At 49.8% G+C, this 19750-nt stretch overlaps 1 long non-coding RNA gene across 1 annotated transcript; it reads right to left on the reverse strand.

Annotated features, from left to right (window-relative positions):
- Window positions 1–1185: 1185 nt before the first annotated feature.
- Window positions 1186–5054, reverse strand: LOC127468448 (uncharacterized). The gene is made up of 3 exons (XR_007903568.1): window positions 4893–5054; window positions 2010–2047; window positions 1186–1428 (listed from the first exon to the last, which is right to left on the reverse strand). It is a non-coding gene; the product is annotated as an uncharacterized LOC127468448 (long non-coding RNA).
- Between the last annotated feature and the right edge of the window lie 14696 nt (window positions 5055–19750).

The following is a 19750-nucleotide window of genomic DNA, read 5'->3' on the forward strand; positions in this document are numbered from 1 at the left end:
CTTCCTTCGCCCCCAGGCAGAAAAGAGAAGAGAAACAGCCAGTTGGGCCTGGCAGGTGTGGGTGTGTGCAGGTTGTGGTTGAGTGGTTGAGAAGGGAGAGGAGGGGGCTGGTGTTTGGGCCAAGTCCAGCAGGTGATGTCTTTTGTATCTGGAAGTCCTTGGTCAGCTCCACGACCATCCAACTGTCAGTGTTCATGACATACCCATCAGCCCTTCTCTTCTTGGCTCCTACACTTGCCAACCCTAAGCTGCTCCTAAGTTCTCTTGCTGTCAGTTCATAAAGAGGTCTTGTCAAGTGTTACTGATTTAGAAACTAAAGCCTGACATCTTTGTCTTTGACAAAGATGTGTGTGAAAGGGCAGTGCTGTTGCAAAGCAGTGTTGAGCTTCACATTGGGTGACTTGGCAGCATCCTCTGCATCACCCGTGCACCCTGGGTTTCTTTGAAAAGTACTTTTCACTCCAAATGTGACACCACATTAGCCTGTAGGACATCCTGTCCCCAAATGGATAACTGTAAAAATGAATAATTAAAAAGTGACCCCCTCCATTATTCAAGAAAAGCTTGTATCTCTGTACTAAAAGCATCCAAGGGTCACGTCCCCCAGTTTTCTATCTGACAAGGGTTTGGAGGGGCTGCTTTGTGCAGGGAACCCTTTGGGGGCCCCTTGCACATGGGTAGGGCTGCACTCTGGGGGTGTGGGGCTTTGGTTCTTTGGTTGCCAGGGGCCACTGAGCCGGGGTGGGGACAATGGGCAGGGCTAGCTGGGACAGGCTGTGGCACCTGTGACATAAAAGGGAAGTGTCCGCGTGGGGCAGCTCTGCAGGGCCCATCAGGGGATGCTGCCCAGTGCAGCCTGTGCTGTGGGGAGCACGCACACAGGGAGAGGTTGGGCCGGACGAGGGCCAGGGCAGCAAGGCCGCCCCAGGGAGTGGGTTCTGCCCCTGCCTGCAGGGCCCAGCCCCTGGCAGGAGCGCCTTGGGCAGGGCCCAGTACTGCTGCTGGGGCAGGGGGTGAGGCCTTGCCGCCTGCCAGTTGCCTGGGCCCCTGTCCTTGCTGCGCCACATCTCTGAGGCTCCATCCCCGCTCCTCCAGCCCCAACCAAGCCCTTCTCTGTGTCCTCCTGCAGGCCATGGCTTTCACAACATTCCTTTTGGTGCTTGTGGAAAGCATCATCCAGTCCCTGCAGGCGGTCGGGGAGGGGTTGCACAAGACTCAGTGAGCTTGGAGGTCTTTTCCAAGCTGAAGGACTCTTGGATTCTGTGATTGTGTGCTGGATTCAGCTGGGTCCGTGTTAGCAGCATTAGTTTGCTCCCAAAGTTTCCTCGCTGTCAGCTCTTGTGGCCTAAGGCTTGAGCTCCTTTAACTCCTTGTGCTGAGCTACTGATGGGAAACGAGAGGCCTCTGCGAGCAGATTCCTGGTGTTCCCTGTAGAACAGTGAGGGAGAAGGTGTAGTCAAGTGGGAAGAGGAGTACTGTTTGTGTGTGGCCTCCTATGTGGCCTTGGCGCCTTTGAGGGGCTTGAAGGAGAAAAGAGCTTTGTTAAAGTGAGAAGTGAAATAGTGTGTTGGCTGTTCTCTCTGCAGGGAGAAGCTGTCGGTGGGGGAGGGGTCACTGAGTGGGGGAGAGGTCGTAAAGTGGGGGAGGGGCCACAGAGTGGGAGAGGGGTCACAGAATGGGGAGGGGTCACCGAGTGGGGGAGGAGCCACAGAGTGGGGGAGGGGCCATAAAGTGGGGGAAGGGTCTGAGAGTGGGGGAGGGGCCATAAAGTGGATGAGGGGCCATAGAGTGGGGGAGGGGTCAGAGAGTGGGGGAGGGGCCATGAAGTGGGAGAGGGGTCACAGAGTGGGGTAGGGGCTACAGAATGGGGTAGGGGCCACAGAATGGGGAGGGGCCATAAAGTGTGGGAGGGGCCACGGGGTGGGGGAAGGGTGACAGCCTGGACTCGGGGGGTCAGGGCAGTGACTTCGGGGAGGGAGAGGGGTCAGGGCATGGGGTAGGGGTCTCACCTGATCCCGGGGCTATCGGGGCCATGGCGGGGCCGAACCTGGTGGGAACACCCAAGTTTTTCCCAAATTTCCCCTCATTTTTCCCAATTTTTCATCCATTTCTCCCAAATTTCCCACTCTTTCCCCAATTTTCCCCCCATTTCCCCCATTTTTCCCAAATTTCTCCATTTTTCTCAATTTTTCCCCATTCTTTTCCAAATTCCTTCCATTGTTCCCAAATTTCCCCCATTTTTTCCCATTTTCCCCAAATTTCCCCCCATTTTTCCCAACTTTCCCCAATTTTTCATCCAATTTTACCTAAATTCCCCCATTTTTTTCTCAATTCACCCCATTTTTCCCAAATTTCCCCATTTTCCCCAAATTCCGCTATTTTTTCCCAATTTTTTCCTAAATTTCCCCTAATTTTTCCCAATTATCTCCCATTTCTCCTGATTTTTCACCCGTTTTCCCCAAATTTCTTACTTTTTTCCCAGTTTTCCCTCCATTTCCCCTCAAAATCCCCCATTTCCCCAAATTTCTGACTTTTTCCCCAAAATTTCCCCCGTTTTTCCACATTTTCCCAGATTTTCCCCCAGTTTTCCTAAATTTCCCCCCATTTTTCCCCATTTTTATCAATTTTCCCAAAATTTCCCACTTTTTTCCCCCATTTTTCTCCATTTTCCCCAAAATTCCTGGTTTTTTCCCCCCCATTTTTTCCCACTGGGGAAATTTGGGAAATTTGGAAAACTGGGGACCCAAAAATCCAAGAAAATGTGGGGAAATGGGGGAAAATGTGGGGAAAATCTGGAGAAAAATCTGTGAAAATGTGGGAAAAATGGGAGGGGAAATCAGGAAAATGGAGAAAAATCTGGGAAAATGTGGGAAAATGGGGAAATTGTGGAAAATTCTGGGAAAAATGTGAGAAAAATCCGGGGAAATGGGGAAAAATGGGAGAAAATGTGGGAAAAATCCAGGGGAAATGGGGGAAAGTGTGGGAAAATATGGAAAAATGAGGAAAAAAGGGGGAAAATGGGGAAAAATGTGTGAAAATGTGGGAAAATGTGGGAAAAATGGGGGGAAAATCTGGGAAAATGGGGGGAAATCAAGAAAAAATCTGTGAAAATGGGGAAAAAATTGGGAAAAAACTGGGAAAATTGGGAAAAATTGGGAAAAAACCTGGGAAATTCTGGGGAAAATGGGAGAAAATCTGGGAAAAATGTGGAAAAAATGGGGGGGAAGATTGGGTAAAAATGGGAAAAATCTGGGAAAATAGGGAAAAATGGGGGGAAAATGGGGGATATACTGGGAAAATCTGGAAATATGGGAAAAAAATCTGAGAAAAATGGGGAAAAATCTGGGAAAAATGGGGGAAAATGAGGAAAAATCTGGGAAAATGTGGAAAAAATGTGGGAAAAATCATGGAAAATGGGGGGAAATTGGGAAAAAATCCAGGGAAATGTGGGAAAAAAAGAGGGGGAATCCAGGAAAATGGGGAAAATAATCGGGAAAAAATCTGGGAAAAATCTGGGAAAAATGAGGAAAAATCTGGGAAATAGGGAGAAAATCTGAGAAAATGTGGGAAAAATGGGAAAAAATAGGGAAAAATCTGGGAAAATCTGGGAGAAATCTGGGAAAAGGGGGACAAACTGAGGGGAAAATGCTGGAAATTCTGGGGAAAATGGGGGGAAATGGAGAAAAATCCCAGAAAATGGGGAAAAATGGGGAAAGATTTAAAAAAATGGGAAAAAATCTTGGGAAAATCTTGGGAAAAATGGGGAAAAATCTGGGAAAATCTGGGAAAAATGAGGAAAAATCTGGGAAAATGTGGAAAAAATGGGAGAAAATCCAGGAAATGAGGGAAAATGGGGAAAGATCAAAAAAATTTTGGAAAAATGGGGAAAATATGGGAAATTCTGGGAAAAATCCAGGAAAATGGGGGAAAAAATCTGGGCAAATCTGGGAAAAATGGGAGAAAAAATCGGGGAAAATGTGGAAAAAATGGAGAAAAAAATCTGGGAAAATCTGGAGAAAAATGTGTGAAAATCTGGGAAAATGTGGGAAAAATGTGGAAAAAATGGGGAAAAATCTGGGAAAATGGGGGAAAAATGGGAAAAAAATCTGGGAAAATGTAGGAAAATTGGGAAAAATCTGGAAAATGGGGGGGAACTGGGGAAAAATTCAGGAAAATGTGGAAAAATGGGGGAAAATCTGAGAAAAATGGGGAAAACGGGGGGAAATGTGGAAAAATGGGGAAAAATGTGGAAAACCTTGGTTAAACTGGGAGGAACTGGGAGAAACTGGGCCAGAGGGAAAGGGATGTTGCCATGGAAATGTGAGCCCGCCCCTCTTCCACCCGTCCCGGGGCCCACGGGGGGGGGAACTGGGTTAAACTGGGACATACTGGGAGGCACTGGGGGGGACACTGGGAGTTACTGGGAGCTACTGGAAGCTACTGGGGAGGTCACTGGGGTTACTGGGATGGACACTGGAGTTACTGGGAGCTACTGGAGGGGTCACTGGGGTTACTGGGAGTTACTGGGAGCTACTGGGGGGCTTACTGGGAGTTACTGGGAGCTACTGGGGTGGACACTGGGGTTACTGGGAGTTACTGGGATGGACACTAGGATTACTGGGAGTTACTGGGAGCTACTGGGATAGACACTGGGGTTACTGGGAGCTACTAGGATCTACTGGGGGGGTCACTGGGGTTACTGGGGGGGTCACTGGAGATACCGGAGGCATTACTGGGGTTACTGGGAGCTACTGGGAGCCACTGGGAGCGGCCCATCCCCCTCCCTCCCCAAGGTCACCCCAAGGACACGGAGGGGGGGGGAAGGGGGAAAGCCCTACCCCCTCCCAGTCCCTCCCAGTCCCTCCCAGTTCCCTCCCAGTCCCTCCCAGTACCTGAACTGGTCACACTGGGAGCGGCTCCAGGTCCCCCCTCCAGTTTGGGCCCCCGGGGCTATTTTTGGGACCCGGTGACGTCTCTGGGGGGGAGGGGCCTCGAGAGGGCGGCCCCTCCCCTCTCCCTTCCCAGTACAGACCAGTAAGGGACCAGTAACGGCCCCAGTGGTGGGGGGAGGGGAAGGAGGGAACACTGAGGGTGGGGATGGAGCAGGATGGTCCTTGAGCGTGGGGGAAGGGCAGGAGGTTCCCTGAGGGTGGGGGAAGGGCAGGACCGTCCCTGAGGGTGGGGGAGGGGTAGGCAGGTCCCTGAGGGTGGGGGAGGGGCAGGAGGGACCCCGAGGTGGGGGGAGGGGCAGGAGGGTCCTGAGGGTTGGGGAGGGGCAGGGAGGGACCCCGAAAGTGAAGGAGGGGCCCTGAGGGTCCCTGAGGGTGGGGGAAGGGTAGGAAGTTCCCCGAGGCTGGGGGAGGGGCAGGAGAGTCTCTGAGGTTGGGGGAGGGGTCCTGAGGGCCCCTGAAGGTGGGGGAGGGGCAGGGAGGGCTCCTGAGAGTGGGGGAAGGGTAGCAGGTTCACTGGGGGGAGGGGAAGGAAGGGACTCTGAGGGTGGGGGAGGGACAGGAGGGACCCTGAGGGTTGGGGAGGTGCAGGAAGGGGGGGAGGGGCTTTGGGGGGGCCCTTAAAGGTGGGGGGAGGGCCTGAAAGTGGGTCCATCATTGGGAGGGGACACGCCCACCCAAAACCCAGTAAGTCCCAGTTGAGCTCCCAGTTCAGGGAGGGGGAGAGGATGCAAAAGACACGCCCACTTGCAGAGGCTATGGCCACCTTGGGATGGGACATGCCCACCAGGGAGAGACCACGCCCACCTAAAGAAGGGACACGCCCACCCCCAAACCACTAAGTCCCAGCTGAGTTCTGCCTTAACTGGTCCTTACTGGTCCCACCACCCCATTCCGCGTTCCAGTGACCCGTACTGGTCCATACTGGTTTATACTGGTCTATCCTGGTTTATAGTGGTCTGTACTGGTCTGACCTTGATGGAGATGCTGAAGTGCTCCCAACCCCCTTAACTGGTCCTTACTGGTCCCACCACCCCATTCCGTGTTCCAGTGACCTGTACTGGTTTATATTGGTCTATACTGGTCCATACTGGTTTATACTAATCTATACTGGTCTATACTGGTCTGTACTGGTCTGACGTTGACGGAGATGCTGAAGTGCCCCCAACCCCCTTAACTGGTCCGTACTGGTCCCATCACCCCATTCCGTGTTCCAGTCACCTGTACTGGTCCATACTGGTTTATACCGGTTTATACTGGCCCATACTGGTCTATACGGGTCTATACTGGTTTATACTGACCTGACCTTGATGGAGATGCTAAAGTGCCCCCAACCCCCTTAACTGGTTCTTACTGGTCCCACCACCCCATTCCCTGTTCCAGGGACCCGTACTGGTTTATACTGGTTTATACTGCTCTACCCTGGTTTATACTGGTCTGTACTGGTTGGACCTTGATGGAGATGCTGAAGTGCCCCCAAGCCCCTTAACTGGTCCTTACTGGTCCCACTGCCCCATTCCCCATTCCAATGACCCGTACCGGTCTGTACTGGTTTATACTGGTCTATACCGGTCTATACCAGTCCATACTGGTCTATACTGGTTTATACTGGTCTGTACTGGTCTGACCTTGACGGAGATGATGAAGCGCCCCCAACCCCCTTAACTGGTCCTTACTGATCCCACCACCCCATTCCCTGTTTCAGTGACCCGTACTGGTTTATATCGGTTTATACTGCTCTACCCTGGTTTATACTGGTCTATACTGGTCCATACTGGTTTCTACCGGTCTGTACTGGTCTGACCTTGATGGAGATGCTGAAGTGCCCCCAACCCCCTTAACTGGTCCTTACCGGTCCCACCACCCTGCTCGCTGTTCTAGTGACCTGTACTGGTCCATACTGGTCCATACTGGTCCGTACTGGTTTTTTACTGGTCTATACTGGTCTACACTGGTCTACACTGGTCTATACTGGTCTAAAATGGTCTGACCTTGATGGAGATCTTGAAGTGCCCCCAAACCCCTTAACTGGTCCTTATCGGTCCCACTGTCCCATTCCCCATTCCAGTGACCCATATTGGTCTATACTGGTCCATACTGGTTTATACTGGTCTATACCGATCTATACTGGTCTATGCTGCTCTGTACTGGTCTGACCTTGATGGAGGTGCTGAAGTGCCCCCAACCCCCTTAACTGGTCCTTACTGGTCCCACCACCCTGCTCCCCATTCCATTGACCCATACTGGGTCATGGTGGCAAGAACCCCAGCAGGAGCCAGGTGGGGTCTGCCTGCCATTGGATGAGTGCTCTGGGAGGTCAGGGCTGCTCCCAGATCCAGATCACAGCAGCACATTTCCAAGAGCACTGTCAAATGGGAAGGGCAAAGCACAATTATTAGGAAAGAATGGAGCTTTTCTGAGTCAGTGTTTCCAGTTTCCTACTCCTGAGGAATCTGGGGGTTGAGAAATGGAAAAGAAACTCTCATGTTGGACAAGTCACTGAGACTCCTGAGCTGGAACTTGGAATGCACAAGTGCTTCTGTAAGCAACTTCCTAAAGTGCTTTCGGTCTCTGCTCTGCTTTTGACAGAAGCAGCATCACTTCTGCTGGACCCATCTGTTTTTTCTTTATCTGCCCTTTTCCACCTGCCTGAGGTTTCTCTCAGGTCAAAGTGAGAGCACAGACATTTGGATGGAGTGCTGACAGGGAAGTCATGAATGGATTTCTGATGTTGAATCTACTGTTTTGAAATCAGAAAATGTGGTGCTGAAGTCATCGTTAGCCTTTGAGAGGGAAACAGGAGAAAAATCGGATAAACTTGTTGCTAAAAATGAGTTGCTTCAAACTGAGGTTGACCACCTTCGAAGTCTTGTTGCGCCAGAGTGCAGAGAGAAAACTGTTGCTAAAAAAACAGGTTCCTGGTTTGGTCAGGTAACTTCATAAACCAGTGTCTTACCCTGGCATTGAGACTTGGGAAACCACAGAGAACCCTGATTCTAAGTCTCAGGAGAGAAAGAAACAAGGAGAATTTGAAGTTCAACTGATGTTTCTAGAGTCTCCCAGCTTTCCTCACATTAATGAAAATAGACTGAGTGATCCCTGTGATAATGAACAAAGGGAAGATTATTCTTTACCTCCCTCAATTTCCTTTGTGCCTGATACTGAATCCACTAAAATACCTTGGACTCAAAAAGAGAACCCGACCCAGAAAACAACTCAATTCATTCTGATTCAAGTGGTTAAAGAGTAGAAGCATTATGGCGATAAACGTGGACAAATTAAAAGCCAACCAGTGAAATCCTATCAATATATCACATACCTTGGGATTCCACTTTGTTCTCATCAACAATTTCCAATGGATATGGGGACAAAATGTTGGCAGCAAAATGCCAAAGATGGGATTAAAACCCAGACGAAAAAGAATTAAAATCACTGGAGAAAAAGAAGAAACCAGTCTTCAACCAAGAGCTTCACCCTCTTACTGTTTTGTTATTAGCTTTTTGCTTTTTATTCTAATAATCATATTGTATGTTAAAATTTGGATGATTATGAAACAGTCAGCTCACTGATTCCCCCCATCAATACTAGATGATGCCCGCAGTATACACCCGTCCCAGCCCCTCCAGGAGCCCTCAAATCCCATCCTGGTCCCACAGGACACTCCCAACTTCCCCTCAAACACTCCGAGGCCCCCAGATTGACTCCCAGATCCAGAAAACTCTTGCTGCCTGCCCATGGAGTGCCCAGTGTGGCCCACCAACTGCACCACAAAGCCAAAGCTTCCAGGCTTTCTTTCCTAGGAATTAGGGTTGTTGTTTCCTGTTTTCAGCCATGCCTCCCAACAGATAGCCCAACTCCCAAACTGCTAGCATGCCTGTTGATACAGAATTGTTAAAATAAACCTTGCCAGTATATGTTTTCAGACACCGATTATTTAGTGTTGTTTCACTTTAATCCACCCCAAGGGAATTATTAATAAAAACCTGAGTTCCCCCCTCTCCCCTTTTCCTGGGGCGGGTTGTAACACCAATCAGCACTGACTCCGCCCAGTAGGCATAGCAAAGGAAGTTTCCTTTTGGTTTAGGGTTTAGTGTTAGGGTTAGGGTTAGGGTCAGGGTTTAACGTTAGGGTTAGTGTTAGGGTTCGGGTTAGGTTTTGAGTTAGGGTTAGGGTTAGACAGGGTTAGGGTTAGGGTTAGGAAATTTAGGGTTAGAGTTAGAGTTAGCAAAAGTTAGGGTTAGGGTTACGGTTAGATTTAGGGTTAGTAAAAGACAGGGTTACTGTTAGGGTTAGGGTTAGGGTTAGGGTTAGGCAGAATGTGTCACAATGCGCGATCTAACAATCGCTGATTGGTATTTAGGGTTAGAGTGAGGCAGAATCTGTCGCAATTCGCGATCTAACAATCGCGGGTTTAGCCCATTCCAGACACGCAGCGGTGCCCAAGAAGCCCCTCTTGGGCTATAAGCCCAATTCACTGCCCAGCGCTGTCAGAATCTTTTGCTGTTTCTCTTGGGTCTCTGCTTTTGCTGTTGCTGTTCTGTTGAGTGTCTGGCAGAATACCCACTGCTGTCCAGTATGTACTCTGCTTATATAGGGCACTGGCCCCGCCCACTGGGCGGAGTCAAGAGGTGGAGTCAGCGCTGATTGGTCCGCGTCACTGGTTCCGCCTACTGGGCGGAGTCAGCGCTGATTGGTCCACACAGTAACTGCAAACTATGTGCAAACCCTGTTCCCTAACCCTAACCTTAAAAGGGAGAGTGCAAGCTATGTGCAAACCCTATTCCCTGACCCTAACCCTAAAAAAGAGACTGCAAGCTATGCGCAAACCCTATTCCCTGACCCTAACCCTAAAAAAGAGACTGCAAGCCATGCGCAAACCCTATTCCCTGACCCTAACCCTAAAAAAGAGACTGCAAGCTATGCGCAAACCCTGTTCCCTAACCCTAACCTTAAAAGGGAGACTGCAAGCTATGCGCAAACCCTATTCTATGGCATGGGCCCCTTGCACAGCAAGGAATAAATGACACTCTTCGTGCGGTGGTGAGACAAAGAGAGAGTTTATTCAAAATTCCCACTCTTAAATCCCTGTGTACCATGTGACTTCTTCAGCCAATAGAGTTATATGTGACTGCGCATGTCCCCTCAGGCCCATCGCCCTGGCACATCCCCTGTGCATCCAGACACGCCTCCTACATATCCCCTCTCTCTAATATCTTAAAGAAGTCACAAAAGACAGTGTAAAAAACAGTGCAAACAAACAGAACATTGTAAACTACCAAGCTTCGCAGCGACCCAGCGCATTGCTTCGCTTAGCTTCTTAACTCTAACATAAACCTTTTAAAACCTTATATTCCTATAGGGTAGTTCAACTTGGATAATTATTTTATTAACTTGGGGCCTTTAGCCCAACTGTGTGTAAACTATTATTAATTATTTATTAATCTGAGGGTTTTTTAATAGCTGGGGATTTCAAACTTTATTCAAGAAACAGGGTAAGCATATCAAAACTCAATTCTTTCAAGGTGACCTTGTGGTGTAGGTAATGTGGTCTTGTGAGGTATTCTGTGTTTTTATGTTTTCCAGTCACACAACTCTCTTATTCATTCACTCATCTCACACACGACGGCCGTCATCATTCACGCATACACATACACACACCAATATTTGCAGTTTGCTTGTCACCACATTGGTCATTAATATAAACTGAAACATAACATAACTGTTTTTAAACTCCTGAGTTATCTGGTTCCTGCAGTTGTGATTGTGTATCCAAATAGGGTTTTACACACTTGGAGGGAATCCACTTTAGTTCTTTTCCTGTTGCCACACAAGCGTAACCTCTCCCCCAAGTCAGAAGATCTAAAGGTCCTGTCCATTGTCCCGAGATCAAATCTTTTACCATGACTAATGGCCTGGGAGAGGCAAACGCCTGAGATTTGTGCTGCTTCTCATATCTGCTTCTTTCAGCACTGTCACAATTTAAAAAATTGATAACATATGTGGCTTTCCACAAACGTTCTTGCGGACTGTATAGCTTCTCCCCCCCTCTTTGTTTTATGAGCATCTCTTTCAGTGTGCGGTGTGCCCTTTCTACAATTGCTTGTCCCGTAGGTGAGTGTGGGATCCCTGTGATATGTGAAATTCCCCACTCTGATAGGAAATTCCTTACCTTTTCAGAGACGTATGCTGGTCCGTTATCAGTCTTAATCTGTTGTGGAGTGCCAAGGGTAGCAAAACAGCTTAGCCAGTGTCTTATTACATCCTTGGCTTTCTCACCTGTGTGCTGTAGCAGTGATGTACTGTGAATGTGTGTCTACAGTTACATGTACATATTTCAAGGAGCCAAATTCTGGGATGTGTGTAACATCTGTTTGCCATATCTGATTGGATATTAACCCTCTGGGGTTAACACCTTCCTGAGATGGCATGGGGGTAATTTTTTGACAGTCTGGACAAGTCAATATGATATCTCGGGCCTGATTGATAGTAATTTTGAATTGTCTCTTTAGAGAGCGTGCATTCTGGTGGAAAAACGAATGGGACAATTTTGCTTGCTCAAGGGTCCTAGGTACTGTGTTGAACATTGCTGCTTTGTCAGCTTCCCGGTTCCCTTCAGCTATTGGCCCTGGCATGTCAGTGTGAGACCTGATGTGCATTATATAAAAATCAAACCTTCTGTGATTGACAAGGAACCAAATACAACGCATTTCAAACAACAAATGAGGGTTAGAAACATCCCGAAGAAATGAACATTCTAGACGTGAAACTAGCCCTGCAGCATAACAAGAATCAGTGACAATATTAACAGGTTGTTCAGAAAACTTTTCCAAGGCAATACGAATGGCAGCCAGTTCCAGAACCTGCACAGAGCGTTGGTTCATGGTCTGTACCTTTTGTTCCCATTGTCCGGTATCAGGATTTATCCAAGTCACTGCAGCTTTCTGTGATCGTCCAGATGCATCTGTAAAAACTGTGAGGCCTTTTACTGGCTCACTTCTGCATCTAGTCGTGGTTCTTAAAGGTAAATTACCGATTTCTGCCCAAAGTTTGTGCTTAGGGAGATTAACTGAAATGTTACCATCAAAACCTGCTAAGGCAGCTTGGAACTCGGTGTCCTCAGCCAGCATCCAAGCTAAATTGTCCTTCGTGGCTGGAATGTAGATGACCGCTGGATCTCTTCCATCTAGTTCCTGTAATCGAGCTCTGCCTTTAATAACAAGCTTAGCAAACATTTCATTAATTGTCCATACAGTTTTAGGTGGGGTGTGGGGCAGAAATAGCCATTCTAGAACCAGCAGTGGGTCCTTTTCAGTCTGGTCCCACTGGAATAAGACTGCAAATGGCTGATACCTGCTGGGAATTAAGGCCAGGCAGATTTGCAGTTCAGGATCTCTCCTTCTGCTCTGCCTAGATTCTATCGCCTTGGCACAGATGTCTAACGCCTGTTTGACCTCTGCTGTCAGAGCCCTGTTAGACGTCAGATCAGAGTCCCCCTTTAGTAACACAAAGAGAGGGTGTAGCTCCTCTGTGGTTAAGCCTAGAACAGGCCTTAACCAGTTAATAGCTCCCAGGAGTTTTTGCAACTCATGTAAGGTTAAAGTGTCTTTTACCTCGAGCTGCAGCGGCTGTGGGGAAATCTGTTGTTGCGTGATTCTCCATCCAAGATAGCTCCAGGGCTGCGATCGCTGGATTTTCTCTGCTGCAACCTGTAAGCCTGCTTCTTGAACAGTATCAGTTAAAGCAGTAACAACAATTTGCAGTTCATTTTCTGTGACCATGCTTATTAAAATATCATCTATGTATTGGTAGATTATTGCAGAAGGAAAACGTTTTCTGACGGGTTGAATAGCATTTGCAACTACTGTTTGGCATATGGTTGGACTGTTCTTCATCCCCTGAGGGAGAACAACCCAGTGATACCTTTGCATAGGCTGTGAGTTGTTTAATGTTGGAATAGAAAATGCAAACCTTGGGGCATCCTCGGGGTGCAGGAATATGGTGAAAAAGCAATCTTTTAAATCAATTATTGTCAGAGGCCAGTTCGCTGGGAGCATAGCAGGTGAGGGTAATCCTGGTTGCAATGCCCCCATAGACTCAATGACTGCGTTTACTGCTCTGAGATCCTGAATCATCCTCCATTTGCCAGTTTTTTTGGGAATGCAAAATACAGGAGTGTTCCAGGGACTATTTGTTGGCACAATGTGTCCTGCTTCCAATTGTTCCTCTACAAGCATCTTTAAATGTTCAAGCCTTTCTTTTTTCATGGGCCATTGGTCTACCCAGACCGGCTGGTCACTTTTCCAGACCAGCTTAATCGGTGCTTGGGACAGCTGACCAATGGCCCCTATTGAAAAACCTGGCTGCTTGCAGGAGGAATTTGCATTACTGTGCCAAACTGGGAAAGTATATCACGTCCCCACAGAGAGCAAGGGATTGGGGCTATGAATGGAGCTACTTTTGCTACTTGCCCCTCTGGTCCCAAGACAGTGAGTACTTGAGCACTCTGTCTGGGTCTTTGTGTGCCTCCCATCCCTTGAATGGTTGCAGCTGGGCAAACAGTAGGCCAGTCAAGTGGCCATTCGGAGTCCTTTATTATGGAAACGTCGGCTCCCGAATCCAAAAGGCCTGTAAATCGGTGCCCATTAACCTGGCACGTCATGAGCGGCTGTGCTGCTGTGATGGCTGCTGCCCAGTAAACTTGTGGTTGTCCCGTGCTGCCAAAGGCCCCTGAACCCCGCTCCCTCCCCCCCTCCCCTGCAGGCGACGCACTGTAGAAGGGGATTAACTGAGCAAGCTTCTGTCCTTTCGGGATGAAGCAGGGGGGTGAAGGGGTCCATGTCATTATCAGAATCTCGCTATGAGAATCCGAGTCTATTACACCTGGCAGCACAAACAAACCCATTCTGGTGGTAGAGGACCTTCCAATCAGCAGTGCATGTACCCCTGGATTAAGGGGACCCCGATGTCCAGTCAGGATTAGCACCACCTCAGTGGAAGTTATGAGAACTGTGTCCCTGTTGGATGAGTCCAGCCCAGCGCTGGCTGATGTGGCGGGGCACAGATTGCTGGCTGGGGTGCAGGGGCACAGAGCGCTGGCTGAGCTGGGGGGGCACAAATCGCCAGCCTGTTCCCCTGTGTCGCATGTGATTGCTGTACCGGGGCGTGCGACAGTGCCCCTCGCCTCCAGTTTTTTGGCCTCCTCCTTGCTTTGGGTTGCTTTCGAGGTGCCAATGCTAGAGGTTTCTGAGGACAGTCCTTTTGGAAATGGTCAGGGGCCCCACAAATGAAACAACCATCTTTGGGTCTGGCCCCCTGTTGTGTCCTTAATTGAGTACTCAGTGCTACTGCTAGCAAATCTGATTGATGTGTTAAAGAACCCACCTCTTGGCAGGCACGAACTAATTCTGAGATACTGCAAGTTTCCCTCTTAGGAAGGGTTTGCAGAACTCTTTTACAATCCACATTAGCATTTTCGAAAGCCAGTCTTCTGCTAAGGATCTCTCTGGCTTCCTCATTTTCAATCTGCCTATCCAGAGCAGATTGCAGCCGATCTAAGAATTTTGTGTAGGGTTCTGTTGGGCCCTGTATTATTTTGGTGAATGACAAGTTTGCATCTCTGTCTGATGTAGGTAATTTTCTTATTGCCCGCATGGCATGTTTTGCTATTACCTCGTATACCTCTCTAGTGTAACCGGTTTGAGCATCTATGGAACGATAGTTCCCATCCCCTGTGAGTTGGTGTGCTGATACCCCTGTTTGCGGGTCATTAGCTTAAGCAGAACAGATTTCTCTAAAATCGTTCAGCCATACATTGTATTGTGTGTTAGAAAGGCTTATTTGTAACAAGGTTCTCCAGTCATGAGGCATGAAGATGTATGTGGAACTTAGTGACTCTAAAAATGCAAGCGTATTAGGGGATGATATGCCAGTTTCTCTCATTAACTGTCTTAGTTCTTTGGTTAGTTCATGTGGTAATGGTTGGAACCTGCGGCTTTGACGTGGACCAATAATTACTGGACATGCTTGTATAACTTGTAAGTCCCCAGTACGCAATGCCTCTTCTCTGCATAAAGCCCACCTATCAATTGTACCTTCTCGGTATGTTGCTTCATCCCTTGCCGGCGGAGCTATCCCGAAATCCCCCTCCTCCTCCCCCCATTCCTCCCATTCCCCCCCCCTGCAGCTCCGGCGAAAGCGGCTGTCTGTGGGTGGGTGGTGGTGGTGGTTGGGGAGTACGGTGCGGGGGTGGGGAAGGACGGGTCAGTGTCCGAACCGCGTGGCAGGCGAGATGGTGCTGCCCTCTCCTGGGCGCGTACTCGGCGTTCATGCGCGGGATGGGTTGGCGAGTAAGCTGGGCTAGCCCCCCCACTCCCGTCACGGGACCCCCTGCTGCTGTCCCACTGACTGGAACTTCACATCTGGGGCCCCGCTCCCTCCCGCCGGTCCGTGTCCCTTGGGCTCCCAGTTCCCTTCCCCGTATTAGAATTGTGAACGGCTCCACCCCCTCCTCCCACCGAGCTTTGTGAGTTCAAACTGCGGCGCGTAAAAGTGGGGCTGCTGCTTGCAACCTGAGTGGGGGTGTATGTGTTCGTCGTTCTTTGGGATCTGCTTAATGCAGTCATTATAGCTTGCCAGGCTGGGTAAGCATTGTTTGCCTGGGAATCCCCTCCCTGAGCCTTGAGTTTGATAAGATTGCCTATTTTGTCCCATATGTGAATGTTGAGGGCTTCAACTAGAGGTAGTTCTGGTACGGCTGCTTTAATGAGCCGCACCAACTCTGATAGTTCAGCCCTTGTAACCTGAACATAGTAAGGATTCAGCAGAGCAGCCAGTGCTTCTGTGTCCCGTGATACTTCGGTAGGGAAAAAGTTCCCCATGTTACCTTCGTGTCTCGGCGCTGCTGGGGTGCGCTGCTGAAGAGGGTCTGTCTGTTTGTTGATTTGTGTTGGCTCACTGTCGGTTGGGCTGTGGTGTCCCGTCGGCAGCGGCTGATGTCCCGGTGCAGGCAGCAAGCGGCAAGCGGCGGCGGCAGGCACGGGCAGCTGTAGCGACGGACGCGGAGGCTGGTTGTAGAGGCGGCGGCTTGGGGCTGTGGCGATCGGCGTGTGCGGGCTACGAAGCGGCGAACGAAGCGGCGGCGCTGGCGGCGGCGTCTCAGTCACGTGGCGGCGGCTCGGCGTGGTCCCGGCTCCGTCTCCGGTGAGCGCGGCGTTCGCAGCAGCGGCAGCGGCGGCTCCGGGGCTCCCGCGGTTCGCTGGGCAGCGCGGGGGTCGGGGGTGCGCTGTGTCGGAAGGCGCGGCGCGGCACCTCGGTAAAGCCCGCGCGGTCTGAATACGGCGCAGGGGCTTTTTGCTGGCAGTGCTTTTTAAGCACGCCGCAGGGTCAGTCTGCAGCGGTGAGCAGGCGGGGAGCCGCGGCCAGTTTCTGCTGGACAGAAAACTGGAGCGGGGGCTCCGCGGGGGTCAGCGGTGGCTGGGGTTGCTAGGACGCGGCAGCGGCAAGCCACTTCTTGCACGTGGTCCACACAGTCGGTAGCGAAGAGTCACTTTACCAGATGACTGACACTCAGGGGACTAACAGGCCTTTCCCTGACGATCTTAAGGTGCTCTGCGGCTCGTTCTCTGAGCTGCAGGCACGCTTTCGCCCAGGGAGCAGTCTTAGACGTGCGGGGTGCGTCCCAGTCACTCACCGCTTTCGATGTTGCGTTGACCCTCTCCGCTCTCTCCGGTGGCTGCTTTGACCTCTCGGTTTCTTCCTTAACTCTTTCTTCTCTTCTTCCGTGTACTATCTTACTATTATTGAGCTCACTAAACTAACTGTCCGTCTCTTAGATCCCAGTAAGACCACGGGTTATTGACGTCAAAGTTTTTTGTGGTGAAGTCTCCCTTCTTCGAAAATGAAGAAGATCCCGGACACACCAGCTGATCTCCTGATCCAGAAAGATATCTCACTTAATATAAGCTAAAGATGTCCTGTTCGGGCGCCACTTATGGCATGGGCCCCTTGCACAGCAAGGAATAAATGACGCTCTTCGTGCGGTGGTGAGAAAAAGAAAGAGTTTATTCAAAATTCCCACTCTTAAATCCCTGTGTACCATGTGACTTCTTCAGCCAATAGAGTTATATGTAACTGCGCATGTCCCCGCGGGCCCATCGCCCTGGCACATCCCCTGTGCATCCAGACACGCCTCCTACACTATTCCCTGACCCTAACCCTAAAAAAGAGACTGCAAGCTATGCGCAAACCCTATTCCCTGACCCTAACCCTAAAAAAGAGACTGCAAGCTATGTGCAAACCCTGTTCCCTAACCCTAACCTTAAAAAAAAGACTGTTAGCTACTAGGGTTAGGGTTTTAGGGTTTAGGGTTTTAGGGTTTAGGGTTTTAGGGTTTTAGGGTTAGGGTTTTTTTTAGGGTTAGGGTTAGGGTTAGGGTTAGGGTTTTTTTTAGGGTTAGAGTTAGGGTTTTTTTTAGGGTTAGGGTTAGGGTTTTTTTTAGGGTTAGGGTTTTTTTTAGGGTTAGGGTTAGGGTTAGGGTTAGGGTTAGGGTTAGGGTTAGGGGTTAGGGGTTAGGGGTTAGGGGTTAGGGGTTAGGGGTTAGGGGTTAGGGGTTAGGGGTTAGGGTTAGGGGTTAGGGTTAGGGTTAGGGTTAGGGTTAGGGTTAGGGTTAGGGTTAGGGTTAGGGTTAGGGTTAGGGTTAGGGTTAGGGTTAGGGTTAGGGTTAGGGTTAGGGTTAGGGTTAGGGTTAGGGTTAGGGTTAGGGTTAGGGTTAGGGTTAGGGTTAGGGTTAGGGTTAGGGTTAGGGTTAGGGTTAGGGTTAGGGTTAGGGTTAGGGTTAGGGTTAGGGTTAGGGTTAGGGTTAGGGTTAGGGTTAGGGTTAGGGTTAGGGTTAGGGTTAGGGTTAGGGTTAGGGTTAGGGTTAGGGTTAGGGTTAGGGTTAGGGTTAGGGTTAGGGTTAGGGTTAGGGTTAGGGTTAGGGTTAGGGTTAGGGTTAGGGTTAGGGTTAGGGTTAGGGTTAGGGTTAGGGTTAGGGTTAGGGTTAGGGTTAGGGTTAGGGTTAGGGTTAGGGTTAGGGTTAGGGTTAGGGTTAGGGTTAGGGTTAGGGTTAGGGTTAGGGTTAGGGTTAGGGTTAGGGTTAGGGTTAGGGTTAGGGTTAGGGTTAGGGTTAGGGTTAGGGTTAGGGTTAGGGTTAGGGTTAGGGTTAGGGTTAGGGTTAGGGTTAGGGTTAGGGTTAGGGTTAGGGTTAGGGTTAGGGTTAGGGTTAGGGTTAGGGTTAGGGTTAGGGTTAGGGTTAGGGTTAGGGTTAGGGTTAGGGTTAGGGTTAGGGTTAGGGTTAGGGTTAGGGTTAGGGTTAGGGTTAGGGTTAGGGTTAGGGTTAGGGTTAGGGTTAGGGTTAGGGTTAGGGTTAGGGTTAGGGTTAGGGTTAGGGTTAGGGTTAGGGTTAGGGTTAGGGTTAGGGTTAGGGTTAGGGTTAGGGTTAGGGTTAGGGTTAGGGTTAGGGTTAGGGTTAGGGTTAGGGTTAGGGTTAGGGTTAGGGTTAGGGTTAGGGTTAGGGTTAGGGTTAGGGTTAGGGTTAGGGTTAGGGTTAGGGTTAGGGTTAGGGTTAGGGTTAGGGTTAGGGTTAGGGTTAGGGTTAGGGTTAGGGTTAGGGTTAGGGTTAGGGTTAGGGTTAGGGTTAGGGTTAGGGTTAGGGTTAGGGTTAGGGTTAGGGTTAGGGTTAGGGTTAGGGTTAGGGTTAGGGTTAGGGTTAGGGTTAGGGTTAGGGTTAGGGTTAGGGTTAGGGTTAGGGTTAGGGTTAGGGTTAGGGTTAGGGTTAGGGTTAGGGTTAGGGTTAGGGTTAGGGTTAGGGTTAGGGTTAGGGTTAGGGTTAGGGTTAGGGTTAGGGTTAGGGTTAGGGTTAGGGTTAGGGTTAGGGTTAGGGTTAGGGTTAGGGTTAGGGTTAGGGTTAGGGTTAGGGTTAGGGTTAGGGTTAGGGTTAGGGTTAGGGTTAGGGTTAGGGTTAGGGTTAGGGTTAGGGTTAGGGTTAGGGTTAGGGTTAGGGTTAGGGTTAGGGTTAGGGTTAGGGTTAGGGTTAGGGTTAGGGTTAGGGTTAGGGTTAGGGTTAGGGTTAGGGTTAGGGTTAGGGTTAGGGTTAGGGTTAGGGTTAGGGTTAGGGTTAGGGTTAGGGTTAGGGTTAGGGTTAGGGTTAGGGTTAGGGTTAGGGTTAGGGTTAGGGTTAGGGTTAGGGTTAGGGTTAGGGTTAGGGTTAGGGTTAGGGTTAGGGTTAGGGTTAGGGTTAGGGTTAGGGTTAGGGTTAGGGTTAGGGTTAGGGTTAGGGTTAGGGTTAGGGTTAGGGTTAGGGTTAGGGTTAGGGTTAGGGTTAGGGTTAGGGTTAGGGTTAGGGTTAGGGTTAGGGTTAGGGTTAGGGTTAGGGTTAGGGTTAGGGTTAGGGTTAGGGTTAGGGTTAGGGTTAGGGTTAGGGTTAGGGTTAGGGTTAGGGTTAGGGTTAGGGTTAGGGTTAGGGTTAGGGTTAGGGTTAGGGTTAGGGTTAGGGTTAGGGTTAGGGTTAGGGTTAGGGTTAGGGTTAGGGTTAGGGTTAGGGTTAGGGTTAGGGTTAGGGTTAGGGTTAGGGTTAGGGTTAGGGTTAGGGTTAGGGTTAGGGTTAGGGTTAGGGTTAGGGTTAGGGTTAGGGTTAGGGTTAGGGTTAGGGTTAGGGTTAGGGTTAGGGTTAGGGTTAGGGTTAGGGTTAGGGTTAGGGTTAGGGTTAGGGTTAGGGTTAGGGTTAGGGTTAGGGTTAGGGTTAGGGTTAGGGTTAGGGTTAGGGT

The sequence above is a fragment of the Manacus candei genome, unplaced genomic scaffold (genome assembly GCF_025592945.1).
Source record: "Manacus candei isolate 608988 ecotype Guabito, Panama unplaced genomic scaffold, ASM2559294v1 h1tg000015l, whole genome shotgun sequence".
Classification (NCBI taxonomy): Eukaryota; Metazoa; Chordata; class Aves; order Passeriformes; family Pipridae; genus Manacus; species Manacus candei.